General features: G+C 36.4%; 1 long non-coding RNA gene across 1 annotated transcript in view; it reads left to right on the top strand.

Moving 5' to 3' along the window:
• Positions 1-21197, top strand: part of LOC141461712 (uncharacterized) — a 432780-nt gene extending 411583 nt beyond the window's left edge. The window contains exon 4 of the long non-coding RNA XR_012463015.1: positions 18338-21197. This is a non-coding gene — a long non-coding RNA (uncharacterized lncRNA). The remainder of the gene's footprint in view (positions 1-18337) is intronic.
• Positions 21198-21553: the final 356 nt, after the last annotated feature.

The following is a 21553-nucleotide window of genomic DNA, read 5'->3' as shown; positions in this document are numbered from 1 at the left end:
CTCTGATTGGCATTACTATTAAGCGGTAAACATAACTGGAGGTAAGAACTGCGCAAGTGCAGAAGACAGAAGACTGAGAAAAGAACCAGTCTTTGGTTTTAATTCTTGAAGTTGATTCGTAGGGTAACGTAATTTATAATGAATTTTCTTTATCTTTTACGAAAGCTACATTTGTATTCTCAAATTGTGGTGGTTTTAAAAAAACTAATAAAAACAAAGTTTTCTTTACCCAAAAACTATTTTTGGTAAGCTCAATTTTTAATGTAACCTACCCTATTAGTTGTGTAGTGAAATTTTTGTTGAAAAAAGCTAACCAAAAGTAATTTTCATCTGTTTTTGTAAAACAAAAATATTTTTTACAGGCTTAGACTCAGTCTTATACCCCTTAAAAGTAATCTTACGCCATTATACACAATGCAACCATTATTTGTATTCCTTAATTGTGACCTTTGCCACTGTTTATGACATCATGGAGTTGAACATCATGCAATTTAGAGCTATTAATATTTAATAAATGATTTAATTTTACACTTAACCTGTCAAAAATAATCATATTTTCAACTTCATTCTTTTAATTAATACCAACCTTATTGATGTGTGTATATATATATATAAACTATAATTATGACTGCATTTTCTCTAGAGAATAGCCGAGTTATGTGAAATGTTATCGTTCATTAAATACCCCTAGAGACCAAATTACTGACCAAATATTTCATTGGAGTTGGTAATTTTTCGTTAATTTTGGCTAGATTAATTTATGTTTTGGCAAAATGGGAATAGTGTTATAGACATTAGTTCCAAATATTACCAAATGTGTGATACGTTTCAGTCATAGTCAAGGCTACTACTTTAGTTTTTTAATAATCAATGCTTTTAATACAAAATAATTAAACTTAAACACGGACGCACAGTTTTCGATGTCAATATTTCAACGCAAAGTCGGAAGTTTTTCATTTTGCTAATATACTTTGATATTTTGAGGGCAGTTCCTTGAATGGAATTGGTATAGGCTTCCCCAAGTTACGTTTCAGTGTAATGTACGGTTTTTTCAACTTTTATAATGCAGGTAAAGATGGACGCTAAAGAAGGAGCTTCTTACTGCTCCCTGTGCGGTATGGTCTGTAAAGAGAGAGAACGCTATCCTTGATGCCGGCAGTGTACTGTAAAAACCCTACTGGCTCCAATAAACTCAAGATTTTTATTAGAAAATGTGTCAGAAAAAGACATATTTTGATCAATCAATGCCAAGCAAAAATATGTATTTCCCATCTTAAATGTTAGCTAGAAGGTTGTTACGAAATTGTTCCCTATTTATATACGAGGTGTGGCTATTAATCAACGAGACTATTGCTGTAGAACATTTTATTTTATATTTACACATATTTAGTTATTATCACCTTCAATATACACCCCTCCCCTATCCCTACAACGCTCCATGCGAATTTACCATTGATCGAAACCGTGCTGGAAGTCTTTTTCTGTCAGCTCCTGCATGACGCGTGCCGCTATTTCTTTCACTGCAGATTTGTTCCTTTCTGTGTTCCTTTTAATGCAGATTTGACTTTGGGGGAACAGATCTAATGTCACATGGGGCCAGGTCAGTCGAATACGGGCTAATGGCCTAAAACTGGGAAGTTGTACTTGGCTAGAAAACGTCTTGACAGACAATGCACTGTGAGCCGGCGCGTTGTCTTGATGGAGAACCCGTGACTTGTTCTTCCATAAATCAGGTCGTTTTTTTCCTTACTCTTTCACGGAGTTGAGCAAGCACCTCATGGTAGTAATGTTGATTAATTGTAATCGATATTTTCATCCGTTTTGAACGTTTAAAGGCGACCCAGGCGGTCATCATCTCCGACGTTTTCTCGGCTATTTTGGATACACTTGAACCACTCAAAAACTCGCGAACGTGATTAATATTCATCGCCATAAACTTCTTTTAATAAAAGATAAGTTTCAGTAGAGGTTTTACCCAGTTTCATGTGCAATTTCACGACAATTCGTTGCTCTACTATATGTGTAATTTCTCTACAAACACGTGAGACGCTGCAATCGAAAGAGAAGGCTTTACGCTGCACAGCTGTCCGGTCGTTAGGATTTGGCGCATGCATAGTTCCTTCTGTAGCAGGATCAGTCTCGTTATTTAATAGCCACACCTCGTATATGTATTAGATTTTACGTTAAGTTTGATGTTTTGTAAATAGAATTGAAATAGCTGCAGTGAGAGTAAATGTTCACAATAGATTCTCTTTATTCTGTAAAATATCCATTTAGCACGCACTCCAAAACTAAGAAGTACATGTAATGTAGTTTTTATCTCAGAGAATATTATACGCTTAAACAACGTATAGTTAAGTTTATATTTATATATATGATTTTTTTTCTGGCCTAGTAAACTATATTTCTAAGTTAAAAGGAGTATTTTATTCTAGTTCACAATAATGCGGCGCTAGAATCTACGATCGTAGCGCAATGTTTACCACTATATTGGACTGTGGAATTTATTGCTGCCACTTCTTGTGCCTCAGTGTTATTTAAAAAATCTGTTTTATATTTAATCCAATATTTTACCAGGGCGTTAACTTTGCAATTTATGCTCTCAAATGTACTCTAAAATTTTCATTGGTTAGCAACGTTAGCAATCCTTTAAATTTTAGAGGAAAATCGATATAGCTTTTTAGCGAAAAAATCCAATTAACTCTAAGAGATCTAATAGGAGGAAAAAATAACTGCCAATTTCAGTCATATTTTGGTTTCCCCCCTCCCTTCGGCGCATCGACTTCTACGGTCATTAGCGCCCATTATCAAGGTTCTTCCTCTTTCCTTCTACCACTTGAGGTGGGATTACACGTGTAGACCCATAGCTTCCAATCACTACACCTTGCTTAACAAGGTAGGGTGAAGCCTGGGTCTGCAAGAGTGTCCTCTTATTATACAAATACCTCTTATTTCATCGACGTTGTCGACGAGAGGGAGTGTGGAATATGATTGGGTCATCCCTTAAATAAACCTAACTTTTATTATAAATATCTATCTCTGAATTAATAATTTCAATTGTATTCTATTATATTCATTTCAGGCAAAACCAAAAGTATTACTAGGACCTTATAACTTCTACATTTACTGTTTGCTTGGGCTTTACTGAATACTTAATCCGAGGAGGCTATTTACTCTGCCTAGTAGCTGGAATGCACAGTACTTTGAACCAATATTCCTGCACATCCTAAAATAAACTAGAACTAAATCAAATTAACCTAATGGGGTTGTAATACTCGTTTAAAAATTCTTTCAACCCCAGGATGAAAAGCCTAACCTAAAAATACATACGAATTTCTCGCCAGTAAATACATTCACGATAATAAATACGAGTACATTCACGCTTACAAAAATGCTAATAAATACATATATGCTGATAAATACATTCATACCAATGAATACATCCATGCCAATAAATACATTCATGCCAATAAATACATTCATGCTAATAAATACATTCATGCCAATAAATGCATTCACGCTAATAAATACATTCATGCCAATAAATACATTCATGCCAATAAATACATTCACGCTAATAAATACATTCATGCCAATAAATGCATTCACGCTAATAAATACATTCATGCCAATAAATACATTCATGCCAATAAATACATTCATGCCAATAAATACATTCATGCCAATAAATACATACATGCCAATAAATACATACATGCCAATAAATACATTCATGCCAATAATGAATTTTTTATTATGGCATTGCATTTGACCTAGGGACTAGGTTATCTTTATGGCTAATTTACAATGTACTGTTTTACATCATTGTAGGGTTGGTGTGTCTTCTGTCTTGTCTGCGCAAATATTACATTGTCAATTATAAAGCAAGTTTTACTGCCTTGGCAATATTTTTAGTAGATAGGGGATGAAAAAATACATAAAAATGACCTATCGCGTGCTCTTCTTTCTCTTTGATAACAAGTTAAAAAATTGAAATATGATTAATAAATATCAGATTTTGAAATGACCTAGCACCATTTAATTTTGAAGATATCGAACTGCGGTTTCCAATTTCTTTCATAACTTTTTATACTCTTTAAAACTGTGTAGGGTAAAGTCGGGTGAGATGGCCAATCGGGAGAGATGGCCAACAGCCGAAATTTAACCGAAATGTCGTCCGACGGCGCTGCGTGACCTCTCCAGTGATGAACGTTTATGTCTGACTACAGTGAGTATAATTTGGTCTGCGTCAAAGCGTTATTAATTAACTCAGAGAATAAAAACATTATCATCTCAACAAAAAATTTTATGATAGTTACATACTGCGTGCTGCAGCGAATGCATTTGCCGAAGTTTTTTACATATTAGGAAAGTACAATATACACTCAACAGCAAAAAAAACCGGACACTCAGATTTGGTCTCATAATTTTGTTAAATACGCTAATCTTTTTAATTTATGGTAAGAATTGGTTTATTTATAAGTTATTTACACAAAATCTGCCACAAATGACTAATTTTTATTAATTATTAAAACAAAATTATAAAATAAAGAAAAAATAAGAAATTAACACATTTTTTTTTTAAACTTTATTCTTCATTTTTATCAGGTTTTCTGACAAGGGATGTTCTTCTAATAGCGGGTATTTCTCCCTCGGCTACGGCGAAGGGCCCTAATCCTGTCAGGCATAGAAATTAAATTTTGGACGTACTCCACCGGCAGAGCATCCCATTCTTCACGAAGAGCAATTTGGAGCTGATTTAAGTCACTAGGAGGAGGATGACGATGTCTAACACGCCTTCCTAAATTATCCCATAAATGTTCTATGGGATTCATATCGGGAGTTCGTGCAGGCCAGTCCAGAACTGTGATTCCAACTTGCTCCAAGTATTCGGTAACAATTCTGGCGGTATGTGGGCGAGCATTATCCTGCATCAAAATGAATTGGTCACCAATAAATGGAGCCAACGGGATCACAGCCTCTAGGAGCATTTCCTCAATGTACCTCCGAGCAGTCAGAGCCCCCATTAACAATGAAAATCAGTTCAGCACGGGCGTGGAAATTGATTCCACCCCAAACCATAACTCATCTCCTTTCGAAAGGTCGTGACTCGCGAAGAGTACATTGAGCAAATCGCTCCCTTGATCGTCTCCACAATCTGTCTCGATCGTCTGAGTGGTATAGACCAATGCGAGACTCATCTGTGAATAAAACTGTTCCCCATTGCTCTACAGTCCAATGAAAATGCTGGTCAGCAAATAATCGCCTTTCTCTACCATGCCTTTCCAGGAGTTGGGGCCCTGTCGCGGGGCGCCTTGCTTCCAGTCCACGCTCCCTCAGTCTCCGCCGTTCTGTGTCCGAGCTAACACGCTTATTTCGCGCCACTAACAGCCTGTCCCGAACCTCAGGAGCAGTTAAATGGCGGTCTCTCAATACTGAGAGCGTGATAAATCGATCGTCAACTTCAGTTGTGGACCTTGGTCGGCCCCTGCCAGCCCTCCGTTCATAACTGCCAGTCTCCCGGAAACGCCGGAGTGCATCATTAATGGCGGACTTCGCTACTCCAAGGGTTTCTGCGATAGATCGGACGCTCCGGCCTTCTCTTGCCAAGACATCAGCTCGGGCTACGTCTACATTCGAAAGAACCATTATTCTGGACCAAAATTTAAAAAATCACGTCTATTAATGACAGAAAGGCGCGGTTAATAAATTAAAGATCTTTAAAGGTGCGAAAACCTGCTTACAGTTTAGAAGAGTTCCGTCAGGTAAAGCAGCCTCAAGACAAATAAGCCACATCTGAGTCTTATCTCATGCCCTACTAATCCTGAAGGGATTAGTTCAATGGACTAAGACCCTACATTCTCTGTAATAACCAGATTACCCACAAAAACAAACACATTACTGATAATCAGCTTTTAATATAAAAAATATTAAGTGTCCGGTTTTTTTTGCTGTTGAGTGTATATTAATGAATCCTAGCTTCTAAATCTGTCAAAAAGTACGCGTTGAGTTATGTTTATCATATTGGCCATCTCTCTCTAGCATTCGGGACAGATGGCCATCAAACAGTAGGGATAGATGGCCAATTATTTTTACTTTTTTATTTTTATTTTTTTAAATATATTGGTTTCGTGACCGTAAATTACTAAATTAAGGATTTAGAATTGGCGAGGAATCGGTCAAATGAAAACAAGAACTCGTCTTTTTCGCCAACGTTTCGACAAATATATTGTCCTCTTCAGGGCCTGGATATTACTAATACAAAAATACAAACAATTTAGAGAATCAGTAACATAGAAAATCAGTTAACAAAATTAACAATTAACAAAAACGTTAAACACAAAACATCGGAAAAACCAAAATTTTTGTAGCGGTATCTGTGTGTATTGTTTTATAGTGTTCCATTTTTTGGGCAATTATGTTGACTACTAATTCTGTATTTATATAAGGGTTCGTAAGGGTTTTTGGTTCTTCCGATGTTTTGTGTTTAACGTTTTTGTATTAAAAGAAATCTCCCAGTATCTACTGTATTTACTCTTTTGCCAAAGTTTAACACTGTAATTAGTCTATTGTATCTGTCCCATCTCTTTATAGTCATTACCGAAATACAGAAAAAAATTAATAAAATAAATAGAAAAAAATATATATATTATTGAAAATATTTAAAAAAGTAAATATTAAATAACCATTCATTTTTTTCTGTTATTTTTACGTTTTACTAGCGCAATTTCATTTACAATATGTGGCCATCTCTCCCAAGTTCCACTGGCCAACTCACCCAACCCAGTGGGGATAGATGGCCAATTGCTACTTTTTTGTTGTAAGAATAAAAAAATGTTTCCCTTAGCATTTTTTCTGGAATTTTTTCCTTATCTTATGTTTGTGAGCGTATGAGGTTTCCAAAAATAATAATAAAGTAAGCCTAGCCCTTACCAAAAATTTGCAGGCACCCTCCAAATAAAATGGTGGCCATCTCACCCCACTTTACCCTATAGAACGTTCAAATCAAAGCTGCTTGCTATAAAACATTAGTGCTGATTGATATCCTTTTACGGTGGACATTTCTTTAAATAATACTATGCATTATTATTATTAATAAATGAATAAAAATCATTCGTAACTACTGAAATCAGATCGGTACTGTAGGGTATAATTTAAAGCTCCAAATCGAGACTAGCAGTTGAAAATCGGAGCTCTCCCGGGTAAATCGGGACATCTGGACACTCTAAAGTAAGCCCTACGGTTCCCACTCGTCTTCCCACGTAGCTTCTGTGTGCCATATACGAGGGTCGTTTGAAAAGTCCGTGCAAAAATAAAAACTACTTAATTTTTTGGGGTAAACCTTTTTTATTTTTCAACATAGTCTCCTTTTAGGCTTATACACTTCGTCCAACGCTGCTCTAGTTTGTTGATCCCTTCCGAATAATAGGATTTGTCCAAGTCTGAAAAATAGCCATTCGTTTCTACAATAACCTCCTCGTTTGAATAAAATCTTTTTCCCGCCAGCCATTTCTTCATATTGGGGAACAAATAGTAGTCCGAGGGAGCCAAGTCTGGAGAATAGGGGGGATGTGAAACGAGTTGGAACCCTATTTCCATTAATTTTGCGACCACAACTGCTGAGGTGTGAGCTGGTGCGTTGTCGTGATGGAAAAGGACTTTTTAGTGGGCCAATCGTGGGCGTTTTTCTTGCAGCTCGGTTTTCAAACGGTCCAATAACGATGAATAATATGTACCTGTAATAGTTTTACCCTTTTCCAGATAGTCGATGAGGATTATTCCTTGCGAATCCCAAAAGACAGTCGCCATAATCTTTCCGGCCGAAGGAACGGTCTTCGCCTTTTTTGGCGCAGATTCCCCCTTGGTCTCAGGAGTGTAGTGATGTATCCATGTTTCATCCACAGTGACGAAACGACGCTTAAAGTCCTGCGGATTCTTCTGGAACAGCTGCAAACCGTCCTTACACGATTTCGTTTTTGGTCAAGCGTGAGCAATCGCGGCACCCATTTTGCGGATAGCTTTGTCATGTTCAAATGTTGATGCAAAATATTATGTACCCGTTCATTCGAGATGCCCACAGCACTAGCAATCTCACGCACCATCACTCTTCTGTCATCCATCACCATATCATGGATTTTATCAATGATTTCTGGAGTAGTAACCTCAACAGGGCGTCCAGAACGTTCAGCGTCACTTGTGCCCATATGGCCACTCCGAAAATTTTGAAACCACTTATAAACTGTTCTAATCGAAGGTGCAGAGTCACCATAATGTTTATCAAGCTTCTCTTTAGTCTCCTGAGGCGTTTTGCCTTTCATAAAGTAGTGTTTAATCAACACACGAAATTCTTTTTCGTCCATTTTTTGAAAATAACTCGACTTCCTCGATTCAAACGAATACCAAACACAAAGAAATAGACCGATCTGGCTGAAACTTGGTGTGTGTTCTTCCAAGAGATGCTACTAACTAAACATAACCTCGATACGCGCCAGTGGTGCTATCTCTCTGACTTTGCACGGACTTTTCAAACGACCCTCGTACAGTTGCTTGACATTAACGACCCATCCTAGCCTCCTTTGACTGGTATAATAAATGTCTAAGGCTTATCGTGACTATACGAAATCTAAATGGGACATTTACTTTTAAATATTCTACATTTTTTTTAAATTTTGTATGCTTTTTATGCTGCATAAAATTTGTAATCATTTTTTTAATTAATAACTTACATATTTAATGAAACAACTCAATTATTGTTTAAGATTTTCTTCTATTTTCTTAACTTATAGGCAGGCCTTTTTTCTCAGACACTTTCCAATTTAATCTTTCATTTCGTCTCTTTTATGCAATATTTTTAAAATTGTTGTATAAGGGTTGATCGTCAAAAAGTGCACGAAAAAGTGTAAGGTTAAAAAACACCAAACTTTGACAATTTTTTTCTCTTTTTCTATAAAAGATAAAATTCCCAAATTTTCTTTATAATATAGGGCAAATCCTCCTTTATAACTGTAATATTTTCTTAATAACATAGATCTAATAGATTTCGAAAAAAATCAACATTACTACCGTGATGTGCTTGCTCAACTCCGTGAAAGAGTAAGGAAAAAAAAACGACCCGATTTGTAGAGAAGAACAAGTCACGGGGTTCTCCATCAAGACAACGCGCCCGGCTCACACTGCATTGTCTCTGTCAAGACGTTTCTAGTCCAAGTACAACATCCCAGTTTTAGGCCATCCGCCCTTATACGCCTGAGACCTGGCCCCCGTGTGACTTTTATCTGTTCCCCTAAAGTCAAATCTGCATTAAAAGGAACACAGATTTCAATCCGTTGAAGCTGTGAAAGAAAAAGTGGCACGCGTCATGCAGGAGCTCACAGAAGAAAAGACTTCCAGCACTGTTTCGAACAATGGTGAATTCGCAAGGAGCGTTGTAGGGATAGGGGAGGGGTGTATATTGAAGGTGATAATAACTAAATATGTATAAATTTAAAATAAAATGTTTTACAGCAATAGTCTCGTTATTTAATAGCCACACCTCCTATAAGGCACCCACAATACCCTAATCAAATCTTCCAATTGTATTAGCAACAAGAAATAGACGAAAAGAATAAGAAATAGAAGATAATACGATAATGGAGGTCAGAAGACAAAAGAGATTTATTGCCTACATCAATGGGGTTTGAACCAAACAAAGAAAACTAACAGCAATGCAGACTGTTTAAATTTAACTGTTAGCCTAACTTGTAACTATCCCAGTCTGTCTAGGGCCATACCTAGTTCTATATTTTATGCGAGTAAATCACTCGTTTAGTTTTAGTCATTAAATTAGTTATTTCAAAGTGTTGTTAAAGGCTTATCCTAAGTCTCTTAGTTAATACTTTAAGCATCTTGTAAAGTGCCATCGTCTATAAGGTAAAGAACATTAAAGCACTGTCCTCATTAACAAACAATAAAGTAAGAGTCGCTGTTAGCAAAATTTGAAGCAAAATTGGCCGTTCCAGAATTAAGACTTTTCAAAGCAGGTTTCAAATTTTTTTAAACAAAAAATTGTTAAAGGCTTTAACAATTTCAATTAAATTTGGCGAGCTAACTTGTAGAAATCGGTGAACCAGTGATTCAATGAGTAAATAATAATTAAAGTGTAATACATCTATTAAAATGGAGAGTGGGGATTAAAAAGGAGAGTAGTGAGTACTCTATACCGTGGGGTTTTGGTCGCTCAGGTTATCTATTGCGCGTCGGTTTGGGCCCATCGGGTGGGGACCGTGATAGTGAGGACGCACCTTATGGCCATACAGCGCTCTATACTGTTGCTCATGGGGCATTATAGCCGGACCACATCTACGGAGGCTTTGCAGGTGCTCACGGGGTGCTTACCACTGGACTTGGAGGTGGTTAAGGCCGCGGTGCGCTATAGTTTGCGCAGAGGTATTGAGGTGAGGGTCCCCCTGGTTAGAGCCATACGAGTATCGGTGACTGATATGTCTAACGATTATTGGGTATGGTTAAGGGATAGAATGTATGGTGAGGTGGAAGAGGCGGTGAACCGTGAATGGAGGAATAGATGGCGAGCTTCATCGAAGTGCAGAACCACATTCAGCTTCGTCCCTGACGCTGTCGGAGGTAGAAGACTGGTTCCTACGGATATGCCATATGCGGTTGCGCGATTGGTCACGGGGCATGGCATACTGCGCTCTAAAATGTTTGAAATTGGCATAGTAACAGATCCATATTGCGCGTGCGGGGAGCCGGAGACGGCGGAGCACGTTATCTTACGATGTGACCTTTACGATGATTTGCGCTCTGTTAGTTGGCGGAAGATGGGGTTCCCGTTCAGCGTGGCCGGGGATGTTATTAGAGAACACTTCTGCGTATTCGGCCTTCCGTGATTTTGCGCGGGCAGCCTTTGATAGGCGGATGGCCTCGGTGGTGGGCGAGTGATGTTTTTGAAGGATTGTTGTTGTGTGTGTGGCTGCGGGGTTATGTGTGGGGTGTCTATGAGTGCGAGGTTGCATTTTATCTATCTATTTATTTATTTATTTACATTTGTTAATTGTTAATTGCTGATATTTTATTCTTTTTATCTTGTTTTTGGCGATTGTTTGTTTTTATTAGTTGTTTTGACGGGATTTGGGTGTTCCGCAGTGGGTCATTAAATTTTTGAATCTGGTAACGGTTGAAGTGTGAGCGTGGGGCGGGTGTGAGCTAGCGCTCAGGGACCGCCCCGGGAAAAAAAAAAATACATCTAGAAATTGAAAACATTATTTTCTGAATTTGTTCAAAAGTTGGGTGAACATTTGAGCTTAACGGGGGCAACCCAAAGCTTTCTCACAGAGTGTAATTTCCCATTTGGATAGCCTACTTTGGGATAGTGAGGTGTCCTAAAAAATCCAGGATAAAAGAATGCCGGAAAAAGTCACCTCAAAACAAAGGAAAAAGGGGAAAAAGTTAAGGAATAAAAAGTTGCAGGACCATCTTTAGCCCTTTGCGCCTCATTGGCAGCTAACAAATAGCCCTTCCATCTCACTTAACCATCTCTCGAATTTTTTATTTTTATTTTCTCTTACTAAAATAAAAAGGTAGTGTTGCAATCGTGTAAATTTTGGATCCCCAGTTTTGTTTACCACTAATATCTGTTTTGAGATCGTTTGAATCCAATTGTTTTTTTGCAAATTTGTCTGTTTGTCCGAGAATTTTTTAAGATTTTTGTACAAAAACATCAAATCAGCCGTTTTTATTCTACGTAAAATTGAACCACTTTACAATTGGGTTTTGTTCAAAATCGGTAAGATAAGAATTCTAATAGGGCGGCCCATTAAGGCCTCCGCCACTGAGACCTCTTTGGATCTACGAGTTGTGGCTATTAAATAACGAGACTATTGCTGTAAAACATTTTATTTTAAATTTATACATATTTAGTTATTATCACCTTCAATATACGACACTCCCCTATCCCTACATAGCTCCATGCGAATTTACCATTGTTCGAAACCGTGCTGGAAGTCTTTTTCTGTGAGCTCCTGCATGACGAGTGCCGCTTTTTCTTTCACTGCAGATTTGTTCCTTTCTGTGTTCCTTTTAATGCAGATTTGACTTTGGGGGAACAGATCTAAAGTCACATGGGGCCAGGTCAGTCGAATAAGGGCTAATGGCCTAAAACTGGGAAGTTGTACTTGGCTAGAAAACGTCTTGACAGACAATGCACTGTGAGCCGGGCGCGTTGTCTTGATGGAGAACCCATGACTTGTTCTTCCTCCAATCGGGTCGTTTATTCCTTACTCTTTCAGGAGTTGAGCAAGCACCTCACGGTAGTAATGTTGATTAATTAAAATCGATATTTTCATCCGTTTTGGACGTGGAAGGGCTACCCGGGCGGTCATCAACTCCGACGTCTTCTCGGCCATCTTGGAAACGCTTGAACCTCTCAAAAACTTGCGCACGTGATTAACATTCATCGCCATAAACTTCTTTTAATAAAAGATAAGTTTCAGTAGAGGTTTTACTAAATTTCATGTGAAATTTCACGACAATTTGTTGCTCTACTACAATGTGTAGTATCATGTTTTCGTCAAAACGAAACTAACACCTCTTACACAAACGGTCGGTTCCGGTCAGACAGATTTTCTCTACAAAACACGTGAGACGCTGCAATCCGAAAGAGAAGGCTTTATGCTGCACATCAGTCTCGTTATTTAATAGCCACACCTCGTATTGTGGCTCCCTCAACTTTAGAGCTCGCCAGCCAGATTCCGTCCGTTAAGACTCTTAAATCTGGGGAGCAGTTTCTTGGGTAAAGCTCATTAGGCCTTGGTTTTTTCTTCCCGAGAAGTAACATCCTTAGCCACACGAGCCCCTCACACTGACACAACATGTGCAGTGCCGTTACCTCCTCTTCCTGGACAGAAAGTCAGTAAGTACTAAGGATATCATCTGCCAGGCACATGCGATGCATGTGTTTTCTGAGCCTACAGTGGCCTGGTTAATAGGCCTACAATTATTCTTTATATTCCCACCGTCTTGACGGATTAATTCTGCAATCAGCCTTGGCGAATAGCCCGTTATAAGAACTCCTTCGTCTGTCTCTGCCCTATGGGTGGCAAGCCACCACTCCTGAGACCTAGTCTGCAACCATAGTTTAATGGCCGCAGTCCTTAAGACACTTGGAGGCTTATAATTTAATGGTCCTTCATCATCTAAAGACATTGGCACACCTAGAGCATCATTCAGAGACACTGTCAACCAGCGGACAGTGTTCGTACTCTCGTTACAGAAAAACACTTTCCATCACTGGACAGAAGAAGTTCCTACCAAGAGAAAATCTGACCTTTTTTTTTACCGGACCCTGCAATTGAATTACGCCTTCTTTTTCTTGTAACTCTATTTACGTTCACCATTCCTAAGAAACATAAAAGTCTAAGGACAGCACAGACCTGGATTTGATTACAAGGAATTTCGCATGAGATTTGTTTTAAGGTTATTGCATAACCTTGATATGGGGAGATTTGTACTTTTATATGTGCCCATCTTTATTTGTATTAAATAAACATTTAGTTTTTTTTGAAATAAAACAGAAGTAATTCAAAATGAGGTTTGAGTGTTACTAACTTGCTAGTAATTCTGTTTGAGAAATAAAAGGTCAACTGTTTGATCTTAAAAAAGACCGTTTCTATCCCCTCTAGTTCTTATATTAAAAAAGGCTCCGGTGTTTACAAAGGTCCCTGAGATATGTCTAAACGTATTTTGGACTATTTTTTTTCCTTTTTCCTCGGAGTAAACTTGGCCAACACACAATTGCCTTGCTTTACAAGCGCTCTTCAAAGAGATTTATTTCTTCAGACATGAAATTCTCTTTTATTTTATTACCATATTATTTATTTATTTATGTATTATCTCAACAAACCAGGATTCTTAACGTTGAAAAGTTATTTGAGAAAATGGGCACCTCATGTTTGTTTTACATTATAATGGAGAGTACAAAGCTAATTCTTTTTCTTTTTTACCTTTTAAGTAAATTGTACCCGGTGGATTTTCACAGACAGCTCTAAAAATACGATGGGTTTAGGTTGCAACCATACAGGGTGTCCCAAGCTATATGGATAACAGACTTTTTCTCGGAAACTAAGATAGCTAGAAAAAAAACTAAAAAATACGTGTCCCCTTAGTTATTTTTGTTAGAAATCCAAATTTACGAGTAATTTGTAAATATTTTTCGGTGCTTCCAGAAGCGATATACAGGCACCAACTTCATTGCTTTAAATGGGGAGGTGTGGTTTTTATTTCAGAAATAGATTCCTCTATTTTTTTTTAAGAAAAATTTACTTGAACGGTTTTTTTCTGTGAGCGATATTTTACAAGTTATGAATGAAAACATGATTCTTATAAGAAATTTCAAAATGATATTATAATGGTTTTTTGATTCAATAAGAAGAAAAGTACTATTTTATTATAAATTTACTCCTCATTAATATTACAGATCATGCTCGAACTGGCCTCCACCATTAGAGATGCATAGAAAAGCTCTTTCCTGCCAATTATCCCTTACTGCCAAGAAATAGATTCGGCTTTAACCGAGTTACTGGCATCTAACACCATCAGGCATGTAAAGAAATATCTCGATAGGCAATTTGATGGGCGTGTTATATCGACTCGGGGGGCGATTCAGTGGCCACTTCGTTCACCAGATTTGACACCTATGGACTATTTCCTTTGGGGATACCTGAAAAACAAGGTGATTATTCATAACTTTTTTCTTTCTTTCCTTATTTCTGCTTACCTAAAAGCATGTCTAAATCTAGGTGTATCAGAATCAAGCCGGGATTGCATCTGTAGATGAACTAAAGCAGAGAATAATAGATGCCTGTAACTCGGTTAAAGCCGAATCTATTTCTTTGGCAGTAAGGGGCAATTGGCAGGAAAGAGCATGTCTATGCATCTCTAATGGTGGAGGCCATTTCGAGCATGATCTGTAATATTAATGAAGAGTAAAATTTATAATAAAATAGTACTTTTCTTCTTATTCTATCAAAAAACCGTTATAATATTATCATTTTGAAATTTCGTATAAGAATCATGTTTTCATTCATAACTTGTAAAATATCGCTCACAGAAAGAAACCGTTCAAGTAAATTTTTCTTTAAAAAAAATAGAGGAATCTATTTCTTGAATAAAAACCGCACCTTCCTATTTGAAAAAATGAAGTTGGTGCCTGTATCTCGCTTCTGGAAGCACCGAAAAAAATTTACAAATTAAATTTGGATTCCTAACAAAAAACTAAGGAAACACGTATTTTTTAGTTTTTTTCTAGCTATCTTAGTTTCCGAGAAAAAGTCTGTTATCCAAATAGCTTGGGACACCCTGTATATGACCAAATGGACAAGAAATCTTTTCAGTTTCGCCTTAAAGAATTTGCTTCCATATACAGTGCGGAACTTATAGCGGTCAATGAAGCTATAAAATATGCAACGTCCTGCGTTGCTGTAGGAAAAGATATATTAATATATACCGACATGTCTGCGTCATCCTACTGAGAGTCACTCGACCATCATATTCTAGATCCAAAAGAAGCTTTTTTCGGCCGATCTCCATAGTAAAATCAGGATCATTTGGATTAAGGTTCATGCTGCGGTATTGGCGGCAATGAAGTGGTGGATGTCTTGGCGAAAGACTCTATTACTTCGGGGATAGCCTACTCAGAGCCATATTGGGCAGCCGATATCAAAAATCTAGTCCTGCGAAAAAACTATTTGCTATGGCAAGAAGAATACGACAGAACCAAAACCCTTAAAGCGCATTTTTACTTCGCCATACAGCCCTCAATTCCAGTCAAACCCATGTCATGTTAAGTGAAAATAGAACATTCTACACACCTATAGTCCGTTTAAGATTGTACCATAATCGAACTCCAAGTCGTCTATTCCGCATTGGGGTTCTCCCTAATAAGCAGTGCACATACGGGGGAAGAATCAGATGCTGATTCAAACCACCTAATTTTAGCATGCCCCCAAAGGAGTAAAGGCCCGGGAAATACTTTGGTAAGCCATATTGGAAAATGATTTGGAACTAGCGACTAATTTACAACAGATACTGACGGAAAGCTAATCTGGTAACACTTGAGGCAACAGTAAACCATATCAAAAATAATCAAATCATAATATAATTAATTAAGTATCTACAGGTTGATAAATATACTCTCTGTACAAGTATGGTCCGATTAATTGATTTCCTAAAACTCCACACCAAACGTTTGTAGAAAAAAACAACCTGAACATCGAATAACTCTAGCCTGCCTAGATCTTGACTTCGCCACCATAAGTGCTGCTACAAACAGAGCGTGAGAGTCCAGAGTTTTGGCTTGCCTATCCGTTGATGGTGCCCAGTTTAAACAGATTCTTTAAAAAAAAATAAATAAGGTAATTTTGAAATTAAACTGAATTTTGTTTTTCATATTTTAAATTATCATAACTTTGGAAAAACCTAACTGATTTCAAAAAAATTTAATTTTTTTTTTTTTAGGAGCTCAAATACTATAATGATATGCAAAAAAATATACCGTTCCATTTGAAAAACAAAAGTTGAATGCTGTATCTCGAGATACAGGGGTTTAAAAAAATGGGTGAATCACTGAACATAAACTAGACTAAAAATGATTATATACGTGTTTTCTATTTTTTCTAAATTTCCCGTCGTTTTTTTTTTAAAAAAAGTGGTTGGAGCATATAACTCTGGTCACCCTGTATACAGGGTGAACCAGTAAGTACTGTCCATAGGCCTACTGTGTGTAGTACATCTAAAGTGGAGTTCAATGACGTATTGGCCAACTTCATATTCTCCACTATTCTTGAGTGACGTCACTTTAATTTTTTTTTCTAAAATAATTACTTTTTTTGTAATAAAAATGTTATTACTCAGAAAGTTTTAGTCCGAATTCGATTCTGGCGACACGGTTAGAAAGACAGATATATTTTCTAAAAATTGATACCATTTCGAAGCATAAATTATTCTCCAATCAGCGTCAATCTTCCTCCTGGATACTGGAAAAATAAAAGTAATCGAAATTTTTGAAGAAAACTCATTAGGCCCTTAAGTGATCATTATCAGACCTAGGTGCTGGCACTTTTTTGTAAAAGTTTCCTTGTCTAATGGGCTTTCTAACGGTATATCATTTTCCAGGATTCCTTTTATCTTCGTATGAGAAATTACGTTTGTTTTGCAAGAAAACGTGTTCACGAGCACTCAACAGTGTTATGGTACGACAGAAAATTTTGAAACCAAGGTAACAGATAAGTGAAGTTTATTTGTAAGGCACCTAGTTGTGCTGGTTAATACCTAATTCAGATACAACGATTATCTGTTAGAGGGTTCAAAGGGTGGTTAAGGCTTATTTACATTTTTTTCTTTTTGAACAGTGTATTGTGTGTGAAATTGTAATTTGGAGTAAATACAAACTATATGATTTTTTTTATATAAAAATAGTACTTGTTTAAAATATTTCCTACCATTTTCTCAAATATTTCAGAATTTAGATTTTATTTTTAGTGCAATTTGTAACTATTGACTTCCTAATTTAAGGACAGTCTACATTAAAATTGACTACTGGTCCATCTAAAAGAGCTTTCAATGAATTAAACAACTTGATAACTAACACTGTTGAGGTGCTCGTGAACACGTTTTCTTGCAAAACAAACGTAATTTCTCATACGAAGATAAAAGGAATCCTGGAAAATGATATACCGTTTGAAAGCCCATTAAACAAGGAAACTTTTATAAAAAGTGCCAGCACCTAGGTCTGATAATGATCACGTAAGGGCCTAATGAGTTTTCTTGAAAATTTCGATTACTATTATTTTTCCAGCATCCGGAGGAAGATTGAGGCTGTTTGGAGAATAACTTATGCTTCAAAATGGTATCAATTTTTAGAAAATTTATCTGTCTTTCTAACCGTGTTATCAGAATTGAATTCAGACTAAAACTTTCTGAGTAATAACATTTTTATTGCAAAAAAGTAATGATTTTAGAAAAAAAGTTTAAAGTGACTTCACTCAAGAACAGTGGAAAATATGAAGTTGGCCAATACGTCATTGAACTCCACTTTAGATGTACTACACATAGTAGGCCTATGGACAATACTTACTGGTTCACCCTAGATACAATATTTTTTACCCACATGCAGTCTGTTTTGAGTATGAATGGTGTTGGCCAATTAATGTGCCTTCCCTAAAACGTTTACTGCGGAAGAAGCTGAATAAAGATGGGTTAGTTTCCCGCTGTAATGTATCTAACCAAATAATAAATTACTTTTTTATTTTATTTACTAATAGACTGTTTTTTTTTCTGTTTTCAGGTTAGAACTAAGGAGCTATTCATTGTAAATTAGTGCAATTCAGAACTCAAAGAAGGTCGGTAGAAATATTAGTTATTAAATAATAATAATAAGCTACATTCACTAATTTGGTACAGACAAATTAATACCAAGTAAAATACCAACTCATCGTTCATACGCAGGGTCGCCGCGTAAGAGTTGGCACCACTGCAATAAAAAAAAAAGTAATAATAATAATAATAAAAAAATACAGTGTTACATTTAAAAAATGTATATTTTGTTAATTTCATTATGAAGAGTGAGCCGACCATTACGTCATCATGGGTTTTCCCTTTTTAGAGGCTAATACAACTTGGTTTGGAAGGAGGCGCTCATAATTATAATGAATGCAGTGTAAATACAGTGGGTGCGGCAAAATAACCTCCCTATTTTAAAATGTAAATAAAAATACACACATTTTCTGTATACAACCAAATTTAATTTTGGTAACTTAATCTTTGACACAAGAAGTTTTTTCCTACTAATTTTTTTTTTTTTTAAAAAAAAAAAAAGGGTATCAGACAAGTAGTATCAGTGATTTTCAATTGCATTGGTGCAAGCGCACTCTGAAGCTCACAGTGCACTCTGTTATGCATCTACCGATTTAACACTTGTGTGTGTATGGGTTTCACTTGAAAGCAGTGGTGGTTCGAAAGGTCGCCCTAGGAACTCCTGTAAAGGAATGAATTAAAATATTTTTAAATAAAAGATAAAGTAGCTAGAATATACAGGGTGTTCATTTTAAGACGGCTCAAATGCATTTCATGCTTAAACGGTTGATCTGAGCCAAAAAATGGTAGAGGAAAAATTGGTTGCCCGTCACCTCTAGATTCAGAATATGTGACTTGATTTTAGATCCCTGCCCGCATACGCGGCTGACGCGCGACCAAAAGTGAGGGTTAGTAGTTGACCCCCATTTTCATATACACAGTTTTAAAGAGTATAAAATGTAATGAAAGAAACCGGAAACCGCAATTCGATATCTTCAAAATTAAAGATGCTAGGCCATTTCAAAATCTGGTATTTATTAATCATATTTCAATTTTTTTAACTTGTTATCAAAGAGAAAGAAGAGCACGCGATAGGTCATTTTTATGTATTTTTTCATCCCCTTTCTACTGAAAATATTGCCAAGGCAGTAAAGCTAGTATTTTTCTTAATATCGGGAAATAAGTAGTTTTCCGAGTGATTTTTCTAAGAAAAATCAAATGTTAAGAGCTTTAGATTTTCTCAAGCATACACAAAATGGCTAAAAAATAATTTTACATCTGTTACAAACAAGAAGGTTTAATAATTATTTGGTAATTTTAGGAGAGTTGCGTTTAATTACCAAAAAAATTGGAAACCTCCTGCCACATATTTAAGTGATCAATATCTTTCATGTAAAGGATCAAATTTATTCCTTAATTTACCAAATAATGCACTTTACTCAACTTGTGAAGCATGAACTGTGCCTGCAAAGGTGCCTCCTCAGATACAGAGAGCAGTTGATAACCTCCTGGCTAACCTGGCTTGCGAATCTGAGGAGGCACCTTTCAAGACACAGTTCATGCTGCAAAAGTGCATTATTTTATAAAATAAGATAAGGACCTGCCATTCTAAATTGTATAAACAATCTAACTGCCTGAAATAAAAATTGATCGGCTAATTAGGATTGGCATATTTGATGATTTAAATATGAACACTTAGTAAAAGTAACGAAATTAGAACCGATCATGCGATCGAAATCAGAGCTAATTAAATGCTTTTTATATTTTTCTAATATCAAGTTAATGGATGATTTATCTTTTATATATGTTATTAGAGAATCAGAATTTTCTATTTGTAAAATTGAAAAAATATCAAATAATTGTGAATACCAGTTGTACGAGTACTTTGAAAGATTTTTAGGTTTGTCATGAAATGAAAGCAGTTGTAGGACACAGGTTTTACAATAATTATCGGAATCATAAGTCAAAATTTTGAATAATAGATTAAGAGAAGCTTTGAAAATTGAAAAATGAGTTTTTAGACGCCCTGTTTCCAAACGAATCAAGTATCCCGGAGTGCCGCAAGAAAGAGAAAAAATTCTTTTGTAAAAATTTAACTGTACTCTTTCCGCACGCCTGGATCTTCTAATTTAAGGATGCACAACCTAGAACCTATTTAAGTCTTAAGGTTCAGAATTCCTACACAAGTATTCATCAAGGATCCTACGCTCAAATTACTATCAAAGATGTTTTCTCATATTTATTACTAACAATAAAATGTTTATTAATTCGAAACATATTACACTAAACATGAAACATAAAAACGAAACATAAATAATGCATAGAATTTACTCCGTCTGCCTGAGTTGCAATAAAATGAATAAATTTTAACCAAAATATTATAAATGTTCAAAGTAAAAACGATAAAAAAAAAAAAAAAAAATTCAGTTTGAACTAAAAAGTAAATTTTATAATAATTAAAAATATATTTTGATATAAATGAAGGATTCAAAATTGGTGAGGAATCGGTCAAATAAAAACAACCACTCGTCTTTTTTGCCAACGTTTACGCATAGCCGCGCCCTGAAGAAGAAGACAATATAGGAGAGTCGTTTGAAAAGTCCGTGCAAAAATAAAAACTACTTAATTTTTTGGGGTAAACCTTTTTTATTTTTCAACATAGTCTCCTTTTAGGCTTATACACTTCGTCCAACGCTGCTCTAGTTTGTTGATCCCTTCCGAATAATAGGATTTGTCCAAGTCTGAAAAATAGCCATTCGTTTCTGCAATCACCTCCTCGTTTGAATAAAATCTTTTTCCCGCCAGCCATTTCTTCATATTGGGGAACAAATAGTAGTCCGAGGGAGCCAAGTCTGGAGAATAGGGGGGATGTGAAACGAGTTGGAACCCTATTTCCATTAATTTTGCGACCATAACTGCTGATGTGTGAGCTGGTGCGTTGTCGTGATGGAAAAGGACTTTTTTGTGGGCCAATCGTGGGCGTTTTTCTAGCAGCTCGGTTTTCAAACGGTCCAATAACGATGAATAATATGCACCTGTAATAGTTTTACCCTTTTCCATATAGTCGATGAGGATTATTCCTTGCGAATCCCAAAAGACAGTCGCCATAATCTTTCCGGCCGAAGGAACGGTCTTCGCCTTTTTTGGCGCAGATTCCCCCTTGGTAACCCATTGTTTAGATTGTTCTTTGGTCTCAGGAGTGTAGTGA

The sequence above is a fragment of the Rhodnius prolixus genome, unplaced genomic scaffold (assembly GCF_049639745.1).
Source record: "Rhodnius prolixus isolate KJV_2025 unplaced genomic scaffold, Rpr scaffold_12, whole genome shotgun sequence".
Classification (NCBI taxonomy): Eukaryota; Metazoa; Arthropoda; class Insecta; order Hemiptera; family Reduviidae; genus Rhodnius; species Rhodnius prolixus.
Note: the sequence above shows the minus strand (reverse complement) of the source record. Positions and strands in the feature narration are given on the sequence as shown.